The following is an 18,702-nucleotide window of genomic DNA, read 5'->3' on the forward strand; positions in this document are numbered from 1 at the left end:
CTTTATCCTGAACTTGGACTGGCCAGCCCTTCATGAAAAAGATGGTTCTCACCAAAGCAGGACACATGGGTACTCTAATATTAATATGGGAATGTTTGCCTACCCAAAGGAAACATTAATATGGACACTAGTTGCATAGGTGTAAGTGTGGCTGGAGATGCAACAATGAACATGGTACTGCCAACCTCCATATAGGGTTGTTGGTCAGAATTAGGGAGTTGCAGCCCAACAATGTCTGGAAAAGTGTTCAAAATGAACATTATTTCTCCCTTCTCTACGCCCTCGCCCATGACGTCCCTTGTGACTGAGGAACTGAATCCTGTGAAACTTTTCCAAAGTCAAAGTGAAAGCTGAGAAAAAGCAGGTGAGAATTAAGTGAATTACAGTCAGATAAAAATTCATGAAGACAGGAGGGAGGGGTTGAAAAGAGGAGCATTCACAATGTTGAACAACTAATTTCACATTGCATGCTAGCAGGACTAGCATCCCACAGCTACGACCGAGGGGGTGGAACCATGGGGAGGAAAATAGATCACAACCGATTAGATCAGCATAATTGGGGTGAAAAGTGCAATGCTCAGATTAAACACCACAGGAATACTGAAGTCCAGTGACTCTTTCCATCAAATTATTTTACATGAGATTCAGAAACCCTTGCTGGCTATGCAAATAAAAAAGGGAGGGGGTAAGCTGTTTAGGTTGGCCACTTCTGTTCTCGCTCAGAGATGTTCCTTGCTGCAAGTCATCATTGCTTCATACAATATGAGGGGCATCTATGGCTTACTTACATGATGCAGTGGGTTGAGCTCTGGCACCCTGGAGATCAGGATTTGATTCCCCGCTCGAGTATAAAACCCCATTGGGTGACCTTGAGCAAGTCACACGCTCTCAGCCTCAGAGGATGGCCATGGCAAACCCCCTCTGAAGAAACTTGCCAAGAAAACCCCAGGACAGGTTCACTTTAGGGTTGCCATAAGAAAAAAAATTACTCGGAGACACACAACAACAAAGCTGTTTATGCTGGCCATTGCTGTTCTTGCTCACAGATGTTTCTTACTGCAAATCATCTTTGCTTCATACAATACAAGGGGCATCTATGGTTTACTTACGTGAGAACAACACAACTCCATAACCAGCTCTTTCTTGTGAATAATCGAACTTTTTGAGATGGTGCCTAATTAATCTTAAACACCACTTGGCTGTTCATCAAGGCCTTTGGGCTTCATAAGTTCATCCCAAACATGTTAATCTTTAAATCTGTTTTTAACAAACTGCAGTCAAGAAATAAGATGAAGACTAGGAATGGGAAGGGCAGTCATGAAAGAACTAGACAAGAGCCTAAACTATAAAGAGAGCCAGGGTGGTATAGTAGTTTGAGTGCTGGACTACAACCCTGGAGACCAGGGTTTGAATCCCCTCTCACCCATGGAAACCCACTGGGTGATGTGAGCAAGTCACACTCTCTCAACCTCAAAGGCAAAGGCAAACCTCCTCTGAACAAACCTTACCCCTGAGGGTAGCAATAAATCAGAAATGACTTGAAGACACACAACAACAACAACAACTAATAATAATAATAATTCTGTAGTTTTGAACTCAATAAGAGTCTGCAAGCTATGTGAGGAAAAGCTATGGTATTATGGCCTAAGAGAACTTCATACTCAAGCTTGCTCTGTTACAAATTTTCATAAGCTTTATATGCCCCCTGACCACCCTTACTCAAGCTCTGAATTACCCTATCTCACATATTGCTACGATCAGGAGACTTTACTTTTTTGTGCTGTCTGTATATTTCACAAAAGTCTACTTGCCAAATAAAATCTTCTTACTAAAATCATGCATTGCTTCCGCCTGAATTATACATGCCCAATGGCAGGATTTTGGCCATAAAACATTATTATCTGTAATGGATTTTTAACATATTTGGATATGTATGCATGGATGAAGAATAAACATCTCACTGTACTCTTTGAATTAGAAATAAAAGGCAATAGAAGGGAAAAGCCAGAGAACCTTTCATTTTGTTCTTTGTGACAAGTAAGTGTTCCCACTTGGGTATTTTAGTGTCAAATGAGCCACACAGTTCCTGGGTACTTTTTCAGAAGGAGAAAGGAACAGCTTTGCTGGTTATTTCTTCAAAGTACTCTTAAGTAATCCATTCTTCCTTTACTACGGAAGCTTGAAATTCGTTCTTTCAGAGATATGCTAAATGGGATTTGGATGTAACATACTCCAAATAACAGGTTACGTGTAACCAACTCCTCTTTTTTTCAATAACAAAAGTGTAATACTGAATAGATAATGACAAACTATGGAATGCTATTAAAGATATGGAAGTGTCACCACATCTGATAGTCCTGATAAGAAATCTGTACTCAAGACAAGAGATTACAGTAAAAACAGAATATGGAGAAACAAAATGGCAAAGGAGTCAGGCAAGGCTGCATTTTATAACCCTGTCCATTCAACTTATGTGCAGAAAACATCATACGTGGAACAGGTTTGGACATGGAAGACAGAGGAGTAAAGATAGGAGGCAGGAATAGCAACAATCTAAGATAAACAGACAGCAGCATTACTACTAGTGGAAAGCATCACAGCCTTGGAACAATCACTAAAGAAAGTCAAAGAAAAAAATGCAAAAGTAGGCCTAATGTTAAACATAAAGAAAACAAAAATAATGACCATGGAGGATTTACATAAATTCAACCTAGATAATGAGGAAATTGAAATAGTTAAAGATTTCCCATACCTTGGATCAAACACTGAACAACAGAACAGAGACTGCAGTCAAGAAATCAGAAGATTAGGAATGAGAAGGGCAGCTATGAAAGAATTAGACAAAATCCTAAAGTGTAAAGATATACATCTGAATACTAAAGTTAGAATTGTGCAAGTCATTGTGTTCCCTATTAGCATGCACAGATGTCAGAGCTGTATAGTGACAGGAAGAAAATTAATTCATTTGAGATGTGGATGGCCAAAAAGACAAACAATTGGATCCTAGAACAGATCAAGCCTGAACTCTCCCTGGAAGCCAGAATGACTAAACTGAAGCTGTCTTACTTTGGCCACATCATGAGAAGGCACAACTTACTGGAAAACAACAATGAGGCTGGGGAAGCAAGAGGGCAGTTAAAAAAAAAAGAGAGAGGAAGACCGTGGATATCAAGGGCCCACTGTACTAGGTAGTTGTTTCAATGTGTCTGCCTCCAGTTGGGACTAAGGACTGGATTTAGCCCAGAATCTTTTCCCACTGTAAGTCACCACCAGTTAAGTTAAAATCAGGGAATCTTCTCTGTGGGGTTTGAACAGCCTGAGCTTTTGCTGTCTTAGCAGCGGAGGGAAAGGAATCAAGTAACTTGATAAACCAGTAGAGGTCCTGTTGGCCCTTATCCAAGGACTCTCCTATGCTTGGTTCTCAACTTGTCCGTGAGAGAAGTTGCTAAACAAGCCTACCTGCTCCAAAACATGAATGACACTTCTTCTTAGACCAGAAGATCAAGGACCACTAGTCCTTTGTCTGATTGTTTTCTGGAATCTGATCACCAGCCTGTTTGTGCCACTTCATTTGTTTCTCTGCATTTACTGGATTCCTGACACTCTGACTCACTGCTGTGCTGACACGTTAAAATGACTCACTCCCATGCCCATATCTTCCAGTTGTCCAGTTTGGTAGGGACAGTCCCCATTACTCCTCTGCATTCCACTTTCCAAGCTGTTTTTAAAATGAATGCCCTGGCTTCTTTCTCTTCCTCCCACATCCTCCCTTTCTCCTTGGTTCACTTCAGTTGCTGCAAACTGTTCAAAGCATTTAAGTGTTTTGCACGCAATTAACTTAACAGAAGGGAGAGAAGAGGAGGGGAATCTTCCTACTTTCCAGGGTATACAAATTACTGGGTTCATTTCCTGTTTAAAATAGTAGTTCATCCTCATCGTTTGTCCCCTTGTTGCAAGTTCCTCTCCTAATGTTTAGGTGGAATCTCTTTTCCTGTATCTTGCGTCCATTATTTTGTGTCCTATTCTCTGGACCAGCAGAAAATAAGCCTCAGTATGACACCCCTTCAAATACTTACACAGGGCTATCATATCACCTCTTAACCATCTCTTCACCTATATTGCTGCACACAGAATGTGGTGGAGGCTCCATCTTTGGAGGTTTTTAAACAGAGGCTGGATGGCCATCTGTCAGGAGTGCTTTGACTGTGTCTTCCTGCATGGCAGTACACATGTACCCAGATGCATACCCCCCCCCCCTTACTCATTCTTCCCTCTCCCCAAAGCAGTGAGTTGCCATCCCAGCAATCTCCATTGCTCACATGCTACTACTGTACTACTAGCAGTCTTGGGAGCCTAGGAACAGCCTTCCAAGCCTTGCAGCTCAGGTGGCTTGCAGGGGAAATTGGGAAATTATAGGGGAAAATCTCACCAGTTCTGGGGGCTACAGAAGGAGAAGCTTAAGGCTAGTGGTACACCTGTGCATGACATTCGCCACATAGATTTGCATCTTCATAGTAAAGTTTTCCCCTTCTTCTGTAAGAACTCACTGTATGATTTGGAGCTGAAACAGTATATGTTTCTATATCCATCATCTACATCAGCAATATTTTCCAAAGGGCAAAGAATCCTACCACAAAAGGCTCTTAACTAACGTATCAAATTCTGAGGGGCCAAGAGTGGCAGCCTATGGAAACAGAATCATAGTTGGAAAGAACTGCCAGGATCATCTCTCCAACTCTCTGCCATACAGGAATATACAAATGAAGCATTCCTGAGACATGACATTTCAATCTCTGTTTAAAGACCGCCAAAGAAAGAAAGTCTACCAACATCCAAAGTAGTCTATTTCATATCCTGTCTCAGCTTAGCAAAGACAGTTCCAATTAATTTTTTCAACTGCTTTTAAAATGCCCCCTTTCTCTCTCTTCATTCCATTTTCTCCCTTTAACCTTGACTTACTTCCATTGGTGCAAATTGAATTAAAAAATTTGGAGGTCTTTAAACAGAGGCAGGGATGGCCATCTGTCGGGGGTACTTTGATTGCATGTTCCTGCATGGCAGAATGGGGTTGCACTGGATGGCCCTTCTGGTCTCTTCCAACTCTATGGGGTCATTCAGATATTGTTTTTAGCGCGATGATGTGAATAATCTCAACCACACATTCTGGGTTTGTTATTCATACTATGGAACCACACTGATACACATCTCTGTGTGTTCGGTTGCTCACACATGCAAGCATTTGAATAAAGATGGAAACCACAATGCCAATTCATTTGGAACTTTTTTTTTGGCATGTTGCATTTTATCCCAGGTCTATCCACATTGGTTATTTACACTACCAACAATGCAGAGTTTAAAAATCTCAGGGAAAACCCCGATATTGATTAGCCTGGATTAAATGGGTTTTTTTGGCAGTCTCTCCCCCCCCCCCCCAACTGAATTGGGTGCATTTGAGAAACATGGGTACAATGTAGATTCAACTTGGTTTCATTCTGGATTATTTTCAGTGTGAATAACACCTTTTAGAATCTATGATTATAACTCAGCAGCAGGGAAAGGAGGAAGCAGAATCTTGTCCTTCCCTCTAAGCCCAGGCAAAGGCAAACTACTGCAGCATCTCCTGGCTTGTGTCAGATCAAAGATCCATCTAGTCTAGCCTTCTGTTTGCACACACTGGCCTGTCAAAGGTCCATAGGAACCCTAAATGATGGACATGAGGGCAGTGGCACCTTCCTGCTTGTGTTCCCCAGCAAATAGGCATACTACCACTGATACAGGAAGAAATACACAACCATCATGACTGGTAGCCACTGATAACCTTATATTCTGAGAATTTGTCTAATCTTTTGGAAACATATACACTCGAAATCTCCACAAGATCTTGTGATATTGAATGCTGCAGTTAAGTACAGTGTAAAGAAATAGTTTATCAGTTTATCAGTCTTGCATCTCTCACCATGCAGCTCCAGTGGATGACTCCAGGATCTAATATCATGAAAGAAGAAGAAAACCAACCCTTTGTTCCTTTTTCCATGCCATGCCCAATGTTACACACCTCTATCATCTCTTTCTTTACTCACCTTTTTTCTTAGCCCAACAGTGCTTTGCTTCATAAAGGAATTGTTCTAGTCCATTTTGGTTGCCCTTTTCTACACCTAATAATACCAGCGTCTATCTTCTGCAGCAGCACAGGTGAATAATTGTAGTGTGCAGCTCACAATGCACTTAAGAACTGCACTGAATGCCCAGATTAGCAGAGAACAGAATCGTGAGGTTGAAAAAATTTAGAATGATTGCCAAAAAGATTGTATGGGTCACTGCAAGCTCAGGGTAACTGAAGCATGCACTTACTTGACAGGTTGAGTGACTTTCAGACAAATATTTACTCTGGTATCAATAAAAAGGAAGGGTATAGCAGACTTTTGCTAGATCACACCTGCTGAATCACATGTTTTATAAATAAGCCATGGTTTTCCTTAAAAACAAAAGAATCAATCTCTGTGTACGAGAAGTCACCCTGATTTTCAATAGCTGTCAATATTTTGAATCTGATAAGTGAATCCAGGAAATCCAGCACACAGTTTATGTGGAGTGAGGGGAATTCCTGGGGTTGGAGGGGCACATTGAACCATACCAAACCAATCTGGGCTGTCCTGCTGTTGAGTTCCGTGCTGAGGTTTACTTGTCAAAGAGGGGAGGGTGCATGAAATTTGCTTCATTTAGACTGCAACCCACCTGAGATCATAGAATCATAGAGTTGGATGAGACCACAAAGGCCATTCAGTCCAACCCCCTGTCAAGGAAGGAGACTCCACTACACTCCAAGGGAGTGTGTTTCACTATCTAACAGCCCTTACTCTCAGGAAGTTCCTCCTAACGTTGAGGTGGAATCTCTTTTCTTGTAGCTTGCATTCATTGCTCCAGGTCCTATTCTCAGGAGCAGCAGTAAACAAGTCTGCTTCATCCTCAATATGACATCCCTTCAAATATTTAAACAGGGCTGTCATATTGTTATCAAGTATGGTTTTATATAAATGTTGGAGGCCATATAATGTGAAGCCATGACCCCTGACTGACCCCATCGCTAGCTGCCATTATCCCAAGAGCAAGCAGACCTCGTAGCCAGCAACCCTTGCTAGGCATGGTCAAGGAAAAAAGGTAGGTTTAAACCTTTCAGCAGCAGTTTTGGGAGTTGCTATAACAGATTCGCAAGCTACCTGAGACAAGGAGCACAATAGCTATGGCTCCCTCTTTAATGAGCCAGTGATTAATTTAACGGCTCAACCATCAAGGTATTAACTCCTCCTGAATAAGTGGCAGACCTATGCTTTGTGTATCCATTGTGTAAGTTTCAGCTTAGACAAAGATAAGTCATCAAGCCTTTTGTCTGCCAGGCTGCCATAGCCTAAGGTTATGTTTAGCAATATATAAGGACCCCACTTTTTGCCCTTCAGTGGACTTGTTGAGCAGTTGTTCCTTGCCTGAGTTCCTTGATTGTAGAGCATTTCGCTCTGAGCTTGCGTTCCTGGAGCCTTGTGCTCTGCTGAAATCACTTGAGCGAAGCCAAGCTCACTGTAACCGGGCCTCTAATTAGCTTTGCCTGCTGAAACTCAGCTCCTAGCCACTGCGGCCACCGCTTTCTTTCCCCGCTCCCACGGCCATGTCTCACCATCCACCATTCCTCACATCCGACGTCTTGGAGAAGACTTCGAAAGTAAATATTCCCAACGGTGCCTCTATCCTTTTCCTTTACTCCCAAACCCACCCCTCCCTTGCTTTAGCATTGAATGTGTGTGTGCGTGTTTGATCCCGTTTGTTGTGTGGCTTTAATAAATGTTCATATTTTAATTGCACTTCCTTTGGCATCCGAGTCTCTTTCTCCCCGGGGTTGGACTAGATGACCTTTGGTATACACATAGGGACACGATCCTGCTGCATGCGTTGTTAGGACACGCCTTTTGTATAATTCCCCTAATTTGATCCTTCCTAACAATATCACTTCTAAACCATCTCTTCTCAAGGCTAAACATACCCAGCTCCCTAAGTCTCTCCTCATAAGGCATGGTTTCTGGACCCTTTTCCATTTTGGTTGCCCTTCTTTGGACACCCTCCAGTTTCTCAACATCCTTTTTGAATTGTGGTGCCCAGTATTCTATTGATGCAGCCTAGAATTGCATTGGCCTTGTTAGCTGCCGCATCACACTGTTGACTCATGTTCAACTTGTGGTCTACTAGGACGCCTAGATCCCTTTCACATATAGTCTCATTCAGCCAGGTGTCCCCCATCCTATATCTATGCAGTTCATTATTTTGCCCTAAGTGCATTACTTTACATTTGCCTGTGCTGAAATTCATTTTGTTATCTTTGGCCCAGCTTTCTAATCTATTAAGGTGATTTTGAATTTTGATCCTGTCCTCTGGGGTATTAGCTGCTACTCCTAATTTAGTGTCATCTAGAAATTTGATAAGCATGCCCCCTATTCTATCATTTAACTCATTGATAATGTTGTTGAATAGCACTGGGCCTAAGACAGAACCCTGTGGCACCCCACTGGTCACTACTCTCCAGGATGAAGAGGAGCCATTGCTGAGCACCCTTTGCGTTCAGGTGGTCAACCAATTACAAATCAATTTTACAGTTGCATTGTCTAACCCACCTTTTATTAGCTTGTTTGCAAGTATGTCATGGGGACCTTATCAAAGGCCTTACTGAAATCAAGATATGCAATATCCACAGCGTTGCCTTCATCTACCAAACTGGTAATAATCAGATAATCAGGCAGAGAAATCTGTGGTTATGGTTCAGATTGTAGATGCTACTGGTAATTAAAAAGCGGATGATATCAATCCAACCCTTTGGGGAAGTTAAGTTTGAGCTCCTTTCCAATCATGCTAAGAAATGTGTGGAACAGTGATTTAGAATATACTTGTACTATAATTACATCAATGTTATGCCATTTTTACTGTCATGTCCCCATTCTGCAGAATTCTGAGATTTATAGTTTTGTGAGATGCTTAATAGTCTCTGCTAGGGCATTCTGGATCATTTGTGTTCTAAATCCCTCATAAAATTTCAAATCCCAGAATTTTATAAGATGGAGAATTGATAATTACAGTGGCATGAAACTGCTATAGGTCTGAAGATGTAGACTTAATACATCCTAGCTAAGCCTGCTGTACAAAGAGAGTGAGATGATAATTGCTTTAGCACTTTTCAGCATACAAAGTATTTTGAAGTTCTCTTTATGCCTTATATAATATATATATGTTTATTAAACTAACAACACACTGCCTTTTGGCCTCAGGGCAGTTCACAAAACAAATATTTAAACCATTTAAAAAATAGCAGAGCACTGAAGACATTGTAATAAAACCGGCTAGCCACCCTTTATAAACCAACAAATTTTTTGCAGAACAAAAAAGTTTGACCACATGTTCGAGGGGCTAAAACATAACAAGACACCATTGCCTACTTCTACCAAATTAACTTGTCCAGTGGCATGCCTACAAGAGTCAAATGCATCAGTTCTACACTTATTGCAACCTGTCTTCACAACGTAGGACCAAAGACTCAATTTGACAACAGACTGTCTTCAAGATGTGAAGCTATTTCTGCACTGAATCAGGGTCATCCCTACCTTAAACTGCATTAAAAAGACTTATTTTTAAAACCTTTACCAGCAGCCACCACCACTGCTGCAAGTCTCTTCCTCTGAGATCACAATGAGGAACCCAGCCATGTGTGCTGGGCACTTCATTTTTAACCTCAGAGAGAGAGACTTGCACCAGTGGTGGCAGTGTCAGGAAGGACAGTGCAACACACGTATAGACAGCTGCCTGGCTTCACTCTGCAATGTACAGGTAATGGGGGGGATTTGGGGCAGCTCCAAGGCCAGAATATTCTGGGAGCATTCTGGTGTATTCTGGTCAGTGTAGACCAGCCCTAAGTTAAGGGATGTACAACCTAGATCTTCAGTGAATATTGTAAATTACAAGTGGGTTCATATAGAAGGAGTCAGTTTTCTGATATCATGGCCCCTGAGCCATTTAGGGATTTGTAGGACCTAGCATTTTTAAAGTTCAACCTGTTCCAGATAAACTTCAGAACCCTGTGTCACTAGGGTTACCAGATTTCACGGCCTGGCCCCAAATTTTAAGTTTCGTGGGCTACCTCCAGGTGCAATTCTCCAAGGATGCAAATTCTTTAGTTCTAGTGGGCTAACCTCCAGGCAAGAGGAAAGGGTTTATGCACATGTCTCCAATTTAGCTACAGAGTAGTAGCTTGATATAATTTGTAAGACTTCATTGGTTTGTTTCTGAAACTTGCAAAGACTCTTTGGGGGCACATCAGCTTCTTCTTTCCCTTCCTGTTATTGTGGTGTCAGGTCTCACCCTCTGCTCTGCATCCTCTTTAGGTCTTAAATTGCAAAAGAGAAATACTCTTTCCCTTTTTCTCTCCCACCACTCTTTCTCAATCTGTGGACCTTATCACCCTAGGGAAATCCTGAAGAGAAATGGGATTTAAACGAGATTTAAAATGTAAACAACCCTGCAAATGCGGGAAGTTTATTACACGAAATGACTACCAAAGTGAAATAACGCAAAGTTAAAGTGTTATTTTGAGAAGTTCCAAAAGTAAAAAGCTGCCATTTCCCTCCGTTTTACCTTCACTTTACCTTCACGTTATTTCACATTAACAGTGACGTTGTGTGATAAACTTCCTGCATTTGTGGGTTTTTTCTCATTTAAATCTCGTTTAAATCCCGTTTCTCTTCAGGGTTTCTCTAGTGGGATAAGGTCATGTGTTTGAATGCAAGCTGTGAGCAACTGTGGTAGGTACTTAGTGCATAATCCCAGCCACGCACCTAATATGTTTTCCCCATCAACTGTTCTATGCCTAATCCCTCATTGTTTATTTTAATTGGATTATTTTACTTTAAATATTTAAATATTTTATTGTTTAATTCTGTTTTAGGGGAGGGAGGGAAAGGGAATATTGGGATTTGTATGGAGTTTTAATATGTAAGCTGCCTTGATTATCTTTGATAGAGAGGTGGGATACAAATAAAAAAAATATTTTATTTATTTTATTATAATATTTAATGACATCACCAGGGTCTATCCCTAGATCTCAGGTTTTAGCCTCTAAATCTCAGGGCCCGTGATAATTGTGAACTGGAAACTCTGTGAGTAACAGATATAGAACTGTAAAATGTATATGACCTGTAAAATGTATACCAGAAAGCAACCTTGCTGTACCATTTTGCACCAGTTGCCGTTTCTGAGCACTTTTTAAGGGCAGCTTCAGTTTGAACACTTTATAGTAGTCTAACTGAGAAGCAGCTCCAACATGCCTTACTATGATATAAGAGCTCTGTCTTTCCACCATTGGACATTCAGCCCAACAACAGAGATCAGTGACCTTTCTTGCTTGCCATCTTTTGAACAAAGATGGCAAACAGTTCTCCATACCTAATTACTAGATGCATCTAGTCTCATAACAGCGAAATCAAACTAGTGGCAGCCTAGATCTAAGCTAATAAATAGCAAAGACAATTCCCATTGACAGTAAGCCAAAATCACGATCTACAATATTAACCAAAATGATAATCATTTACTATGTGTTTGGGGTATTTGGTCATGTTTTAAACTCCTAAGCAACAGCAGTGGTAGCTAGGGAGAAGCCTGTTAAAAGGTCAGCCATTTCTGCTGGAAAAAGAGGGTCTTGTGAGGTGTGTTAAACAACTGATCCAGCCATGATTTTGCACCGTTCTTAGATGGATTAACAAATTCACTGGGAATCTCTCTTTGTTTTTAAGCAGCAAAGAAGAATAAACTACGCCTGCAGTTTCTTAGGATAAATGAAGGCCACACAGGACCATCTTTTTGCATACCCTTTAACTGTCTAAATTGGGTGGGGACAGTCCCAGTTCATCCTCTATCATTCCCCCTTTTCAGGTGCTATTAAGTTACCCATGTCTACGTCCCCCTCCCGCTTTCCCCCTTTGTCTTTAGCCTATTTCAGTTGCTGCAAACTAATTTCAAAGTGCAAAAGAAGTTTATACTCAGTTAAGAGGGAGAGGAAAGGAGAAGAGGGGACAGAATCTTGTCCTTCCCTGCAAGCTAACACAAGAGCAAACTGCTGCAGCCAGCCCTAGTTCAGGTGTTCTTCATTACTAACATTTGCCTTCTTGACCTCATTCTGATATTGCTTGGCCCCATGTTTCTTGGGTCCTTATTGCATCATGAAAGAAAGTTGAGAGGCAGCAAGATAGAAGCAGCTTCCTACTTACCTTCCCACATGATGTTGTAGCAATTCTATTCACCCCAGAGGAAGCTGATCATAAAAGTGTTGCTTTTGCCAAATGTTTTTTTCCAGCAGGACAAAAGGCAGGCATTTACGATAGTCTCAGTTGGAAATCAAGTGGAAATACTTTGTGGGCATGCAGAAAGGTAAACAGAAAAGCTGCTTCTATCTTTCTTTTGTAATGTGATAGGCCCTTGGTTTTCATCAGTGAACTGTTGGAAGGTATGAATTTGTGGCCTGTGATGGAACAGCACATTGCTGCCTTCCTGCTACCCGTCTCCTCACACGTAAAAACTGCTAGAATCCTGGGCCAGCCAAATTATTTTGGTGCCAGAGGCAGAAAAAAACAAGTGCCCCTCTCTGGGAATAAAAACTTTATCATATTAGCCTGCTCTCCTGCCACAACAGTGTGAGATTAAGAAAGGAAGCATACCAATTTGGCATCATTTCTTATGAAACTTTTCCATACAATAGAGCTTTGGTGATCCAAGACTGGGCTAAACACTGTCTTCTCAAAGGAAGGGTGGGAGCAAGCTATCACGGCAGCCAACTGCCTCGTGAAGCTGGTTTCTGTGTGAATGTGCATATATCAGCTGGGTTCGGGAAGGTGTTGGCAGGCATGATTGCTGCTCACCCCTTCTCCCAAAGCTGGCTGTCATGTGAATATGCACACAGCAGCCAGCTTCCAGAAGGTGTTGACAGCCATGATCACTGCTCCTCCTGCCCTCCTGAAGTGCAGGGCTGCTGTGTGCACACTCACATACTTCAGTGTAGGGGGATCAATCATGCTTGCCAAGTGTCTCCTGAAGCCAGCTGCTGTGTGAATGTGTACACATCAACTGGCTTTGGGAAGGTGTTGGTGGTCATGATCGCTGCAAGGGGGATGGAGAAAGGGGGAGAGGAGCGGAATCACACCCACTCACACCATGTGACTGCCTGAGTAGCGGGAATGTAGCATAAGGGACCTATTGCAAAAAAAGGCAATAATGGAATAACAGCAAGATTGGGAGCCTATTGATGGGTTTTTCCCATTCATGAAAAGGTGCAATAGAGTAACAAATGTAATGCAAGGTAGTCTTTGAATGGACACAGCATTGCATGGTAAAGACACTTTGATTCTGTTAAAATTTTGGTTTTATAGCCTCATGTGATAAAGTACTAAGAGTATAGTAAAGTCCCTTTCACAATTGTACAAACTGAAATAGTTTGATTCCACTTTTACTTGACAGTTTTATTCTATGGATTTCTGGGATTTTTTTAGTTTTATTAGGAATTTAAAATTCTCACTTAGAGATCAGCAGGCTTTCCCCAAACTACAAATCCCAGGATGCCATAGAATGCAGTCAGGAGTTAAAGTGGAATCAAAGTATTATAACTGTGGAGTGTAAAAGGGCCCTAAGAAGAAATCACTAACAGTTTGCTGATTTTTTGCACACCTGAAATGCCTGAGGGAGCAGCCTCACTCTAAGGACAGAACTGGCCCTGATTCCATAGGAAAAAAAACCCAACTGATGCAGTTTTAACATTGTCATCCCTCCAGGTGTGGGGCCAGCAAGGTCATTGTATGAGGCCATGTACTGAATAAGCCTGTGTCAGGTCTTGGCAAGCTGGCACAAAAATGTATATATTATGGCTTTGGAAGATGGCATGTCCAAACCTGATCCATGCTGAAATAACAGTTTAGAAGACAATCTCTACATGAATGAGTGCTTGGACATAGTGGAGGGATACCCCACAATTTTAACCACATACTCTCCGTGCTAAAGCATGCTTGCTATGTACTCTGGCAGTCCCAAGTTTAGTATTAGTGTGAAAGTAGCCTGTGTGCATCAGTGCTAGGGGCAGAACCAGTGGAGTAAGCAACCTTTGGGGTGTGTCTAGGAAGAGCACAATACTACTATGTTTCACATACATTGCATATATTATGTATTTATTTCTTTGTCTTCACCCATGAAACTTATATAACCAGAAATAAATTGCCAGCATGACGTTGTGGTTTGAGTGTTAGACTACAACTCTGGAGATCAGGGTTTGATTCCTCACTCGGCTATGGAAACCTACTGGGTGACACACACTCTCAGCTCTAGAAAACCCTGTGATGGGTTCACCTTAGGGTTGTCATTAATCAGAAATAACTTGAAGGGACACAACAACATGAACATATACTGAGAGAGATTGGAATGAACAAGGCCACTGTAACCAAAGAACTTCCATCCAGTGGCACATGAGTGGACTTCACTTATGCAGCGGGACTTCTCTTCTTCCTCATCTTCTTTCTCCTCTTCTTCCTCTCCTTTGCATCCCACTTTAAGCCACCATGACTGATCTGAAAGGTTTTCCAATCCACCAGAGCAGAGCTAGGAATCACATATGGAGACTACAAGGGGAAGGGGAATCTGTTGTGTCAATGGTGTCTGTTCCACCATTGCAATGAAAGATTATGAACACTCTTCTTTTTCTTGTTTGATCTTTCATCCCTGCCTCACCCATGCAAGGTATCATTTGATATCACCATTGTCAAGTAATGGACATGGACATGTGGAACTCCTTTGGATACTGATGTCACAGAAATAATGTTTTTTTCGTAAGCTTAGTGGAGCTGCAAATCAAGGAGCAGTCTTTAATTTATGTTAGAAGGCCTGTGGCAGTGAAGAAGCATAAGATAATGATAGGTTGTATGAAGAAATATTTTCTTTCACTTAAAGCTATTGCTTATTAATTTCATTGAATGACTTGTGATTCTTGTATTTTGACAGACAGAATGAATAATATTCACATAAGTGAATTTTCCTACGACACTTGTGAACTTATAAACATTTCATAGTCATCATTTGTCTTTTTAAAAAATAGTAATTTTAGTTACTAAATGAAACTGGTCTACTTATTCTGTTAGACTTTTGCTCTTGACCAGGATTTTGCACTCTAAGACTCAACAGTACAGTGGACCCTTGTTATTCTCTGGAGTTTGGTTCCAGGACCCTCCATGGATACTAAAATCCGTGGATGCTCGAGTCCTATTAAATGCAATGGCATGGTAAAATAGTGTTCCGTATATAAAATGGCAAAATCAAAGTTTGCTATTTGGAATTTATACTTTTTTGAAAATATTTTCAAGCCATTGATGCTTGAATCTGTGAATAAAGAATCCGTGGATATGAAGGGCCGACTGTATATCTGCACTACTCATTTGTATCCGCTGTCACACTGCAGGAATAAAACAGTTTAATATCACTAACTTCCATAGCTCAATGTCATGGAATTCTGGGATTTGTAGCTTAGTGGGGCATCCAAGCTCTCTGACAAGGAAGGCTAAATGTCTCACAAAACTACAAATCCCAGAATTCCATAGCACTGAGTCATGGCAGTTAAGGTGGAGTTAAACTTTTTCTTCAGTGTGGCAGCATCCATAGTTTAGCCCCCCTTTAATTATGGTACATCATACACACAATCCTAGGAATTGTATTTATGCGTATTTGGAATTCTTTGTTACAGAATTCTTGCCTGCTTCCTTGAATTACAGCAAATCACAAGCTGCACAGTTCCTTTGGAAGGGGACATAGCAATTAAAGTGTCACCAAACCAGTATAACTGTGCATTGCAGAGATACTCTAAGGTTGCTCCAACAGTAGCCTCTTTCCTGGAACTGCTCTACTGTATTCACTCTATGGGGAATCCAGATAATGGCACTGCCATGTTATATTTTCTCTGCCATCCTTCCATAACTTTGTTCACACTGTAATTGTGGTGATTTTTTTTTTAAAGCTATGTAATGTATTTCCAGCACTAGTAATATTAGGATGTGGACTATGGAGTGACAAGAGGCTCCCACCCCACTACAGTATTTTTAATTTAAAAATTCCTCTTTGTGAAGTCAGTCCTCACTATTGCTTCCTCTTTATCCTCCCTGACTGACACTTGATTAGCCAGATTCTTCTTCTTTCAGAAAGAGATTTTATTTATTTATTTCATTATTTTTTCTTTCCTGTATTACAAAAATACCATTATTTTGCTATAACAGGAGCTGGGGAGCGGAATGAGCCCCATAGCTAATGGCTTTCCCCAAGCTAATGCCTCCCTTACTGAACAGAAAGTAACAGCACAGGCAGAGGTTGTATGAAGGAAGCTACTAACTAACATTGCAGGGGGGTTTCATGAATAAGATGATATACTTGTGAATAGATAAAAAATAATATAGAAAGATTTCAACCATAGTTAAGAACATTGTTGGATAACATAGTACTTACACACCTAATGGGAGTACTGCTTAAGACAAGCATTCAGTGATTTTTGTTGCATTTTACAAAAACTGTAGCTCCTAAAGATTCTGGGGACATGCATTTTTAAAAAAAGGAACAGTGCCTGTAGGAATTAGGCTACACTATAAAATATGTTGTTCTGACAGGGTCATTCTTTTGGGAACAAGAAATATAGTCTGGATACTTGCCAAATAAAGTCCTATTTCTGCTTGAAACTTGTTTTAAGTATAAGAAAGAAAAACCCAAACCTTCTTCCACTTCATCTAACATTGTAAAGCTATCTGCCCAACCATCAGATTTTTTCTCAATTTGCTCAAGAGTCTCCAGAAATAATAATAATAATAATAATAATAATAATAATAATAATAATAATAAATGTTTATTTATATAGCTCCATAAATGCACTTTACAGACACCATCAATTCAACAATCAAACCTGCCAATGGCGTACAATCTAAATCCCCCATTTCACTGCTTGGATATTACTATGTCTGTACATTTCATCTAATTTTCACAAGGAGGATTATTGTTAATATCCAATGAGAGGCACAATTCTTTACATGTTGTTGTTGTTGTGATTTAATGTTTGTTGATATCCTACCTTTTCTCCCAGTCAGCATAACGTACAAGTTAAAACTGATACAGCTAAAAATAAACTATTAATAGAATTAGATGCAGAGAACCAGCATGGTGTAGAGGTCTGAGTGTTAAACTACAACTGTGGAGATCAAGGTTCAATTCCTCACTCAACTTTAGCAAGTCACACACTCTCAGCCCCAGAAAACTCACTGTAAGGTTCACGGTGAAGTCACTGTAAGTTGGAAACAACTTGAAGGCACACAACACTCACAAAAGCATGATCTTAGGAGGTGGAGGAAGTTCTGTCAATTCATGAGAATGTTACAATTTCTCTAGCCAACATATTGACAAACCAGAATGACTGTGCGGAGATGTTGCCCAGTGGACCTATGTTAACAGTGCAATCCTAAGCATGTTTACTCAGTGGGCCATCACTTAGTAAGTGTGTATAAGATTGTATTCTTAGTTCATCTGTTTGTTGCATACCATCTAGTAGTTTTTGATTTTGGAGACTCCAAAGCGAACCTACCATGATGTTTTCTTGGCCAGATTTGTTCAGAGGGGATTTGCCATTGCCCTCCTCTGAGGCTAAGAGAGTGTGACTTGCCCAAGATCATCCAGTAAGTTTTATAGCTGAACAGGGATTTGAATTCTGGTCTCCAGAGTTGTAATCCCACACTTAAACCACACTGGCTGTCTGCACATGCAAACTGGACATACAAATATTTGACAATTGGCATGTGGCTCTTGAGATTCTATTTGGCCACTCTGAGAACAAATCACATTCAGATCTCTTGCCATTCTGTGATTCTGTGGTTTTATAATTACAATTTGAAGGTCTCATGCTACTTTCCAAAGAAAAGGACATTACTGCAAAATACAAATACAATATATAACCCAGTGAAATAAAAATCTCAGAACTTTTTCCTCCTTGACAAGCACAGTGGGTGCTTCCAAGAGGCTGATGTTCCAGTGGGCCTATTAAACACAGCAAGCACTTTCCTGCCAAAGTGCAAATATTAAATACAAAAGGGTTTCCATGCCAACACAGATTCTGCCTCCTCCCTTTCTACATTTCAGTGCCCAAATCTGATCTAGACCAAACTATGTCAGAAAAGGGGGAAAAAACAAAAAACAAAAAACTTTTGTTGTTATTCTTGAGAGAATTATATTTCTCCACCACCCCACAAAAGCACATGTCTTGCCCTACTAAAATTATTATACAGAGATAGATTATATGTGTTTGTTTTTTCTGTATGGTTGTTTTTTAGGAGAAGTAGAATAAGACAGACAGCGTGGCATAATGGTTTAAGTGTTTGACTACAACTCTGGAAACCAGGGTTTGAATCCCAGCTCAGCCATGCAACCCACTGGGTGACACATGCTTTCAGCCTCAGGGGAAGACAATGACAAACCTCCTCTGAACTAATCATGCCAAGAAAAACCCCTTAGGGTTGCCATAGATTGGAAACGACTTGATGGCATACAGCAACAACAGTAATCAGAGCAGAGCACACTGCCTTCCATCCTTTTGATGGGATGAGGTATGGGTACAGAGAA

At 40.8% G+C, this 18,702-nt stretch overlaps 1 protein-coding gene across 3 annotated transcripts in view; it reads right to left on the minus strand.

Annotated features, from left to right (window-relative positions):
• FAM107A (family with sequence similarity 107 member A) overlaps positions 1-18,702 on the minus strand; it is an 80,324-nt gene that overhangs the window by 12,126 nt on the left and 49,496 nt on the right. Inside the window, exon 1 of one of the 3 annotated variants that reach the window (XM_042447897.1) lies at positions 6,081-6,230. The exons of the other annotated variants lie outside the window; for them this stretch is intronic. The gene's annotated coding sequence lies outside the window, so the exon portion shown is untranslated. Of the gene's footprint in view, positions 1-6,080; positions 6,231-18,702 lie in introns of those variants that run through there. 3 annotated transcript variants of the gene reach the window in all.

Source organism: Sceloporus undulatus, chromosome 2 (assembly GCF_019175285.1).
Source record: "Sceloporus undulatus isolate JIND9_A2432 ecotype Alabama chromosome 2, SceUnd_v1.1, whole genome shotgun sequence".
Classification (NCBI taxonomy): Eukaryota; Metazoa; Chordata; class Lepidosauria; order Squamata; family Phrynosomatidae; genus Sceloporus; species Sceloporus undulatus.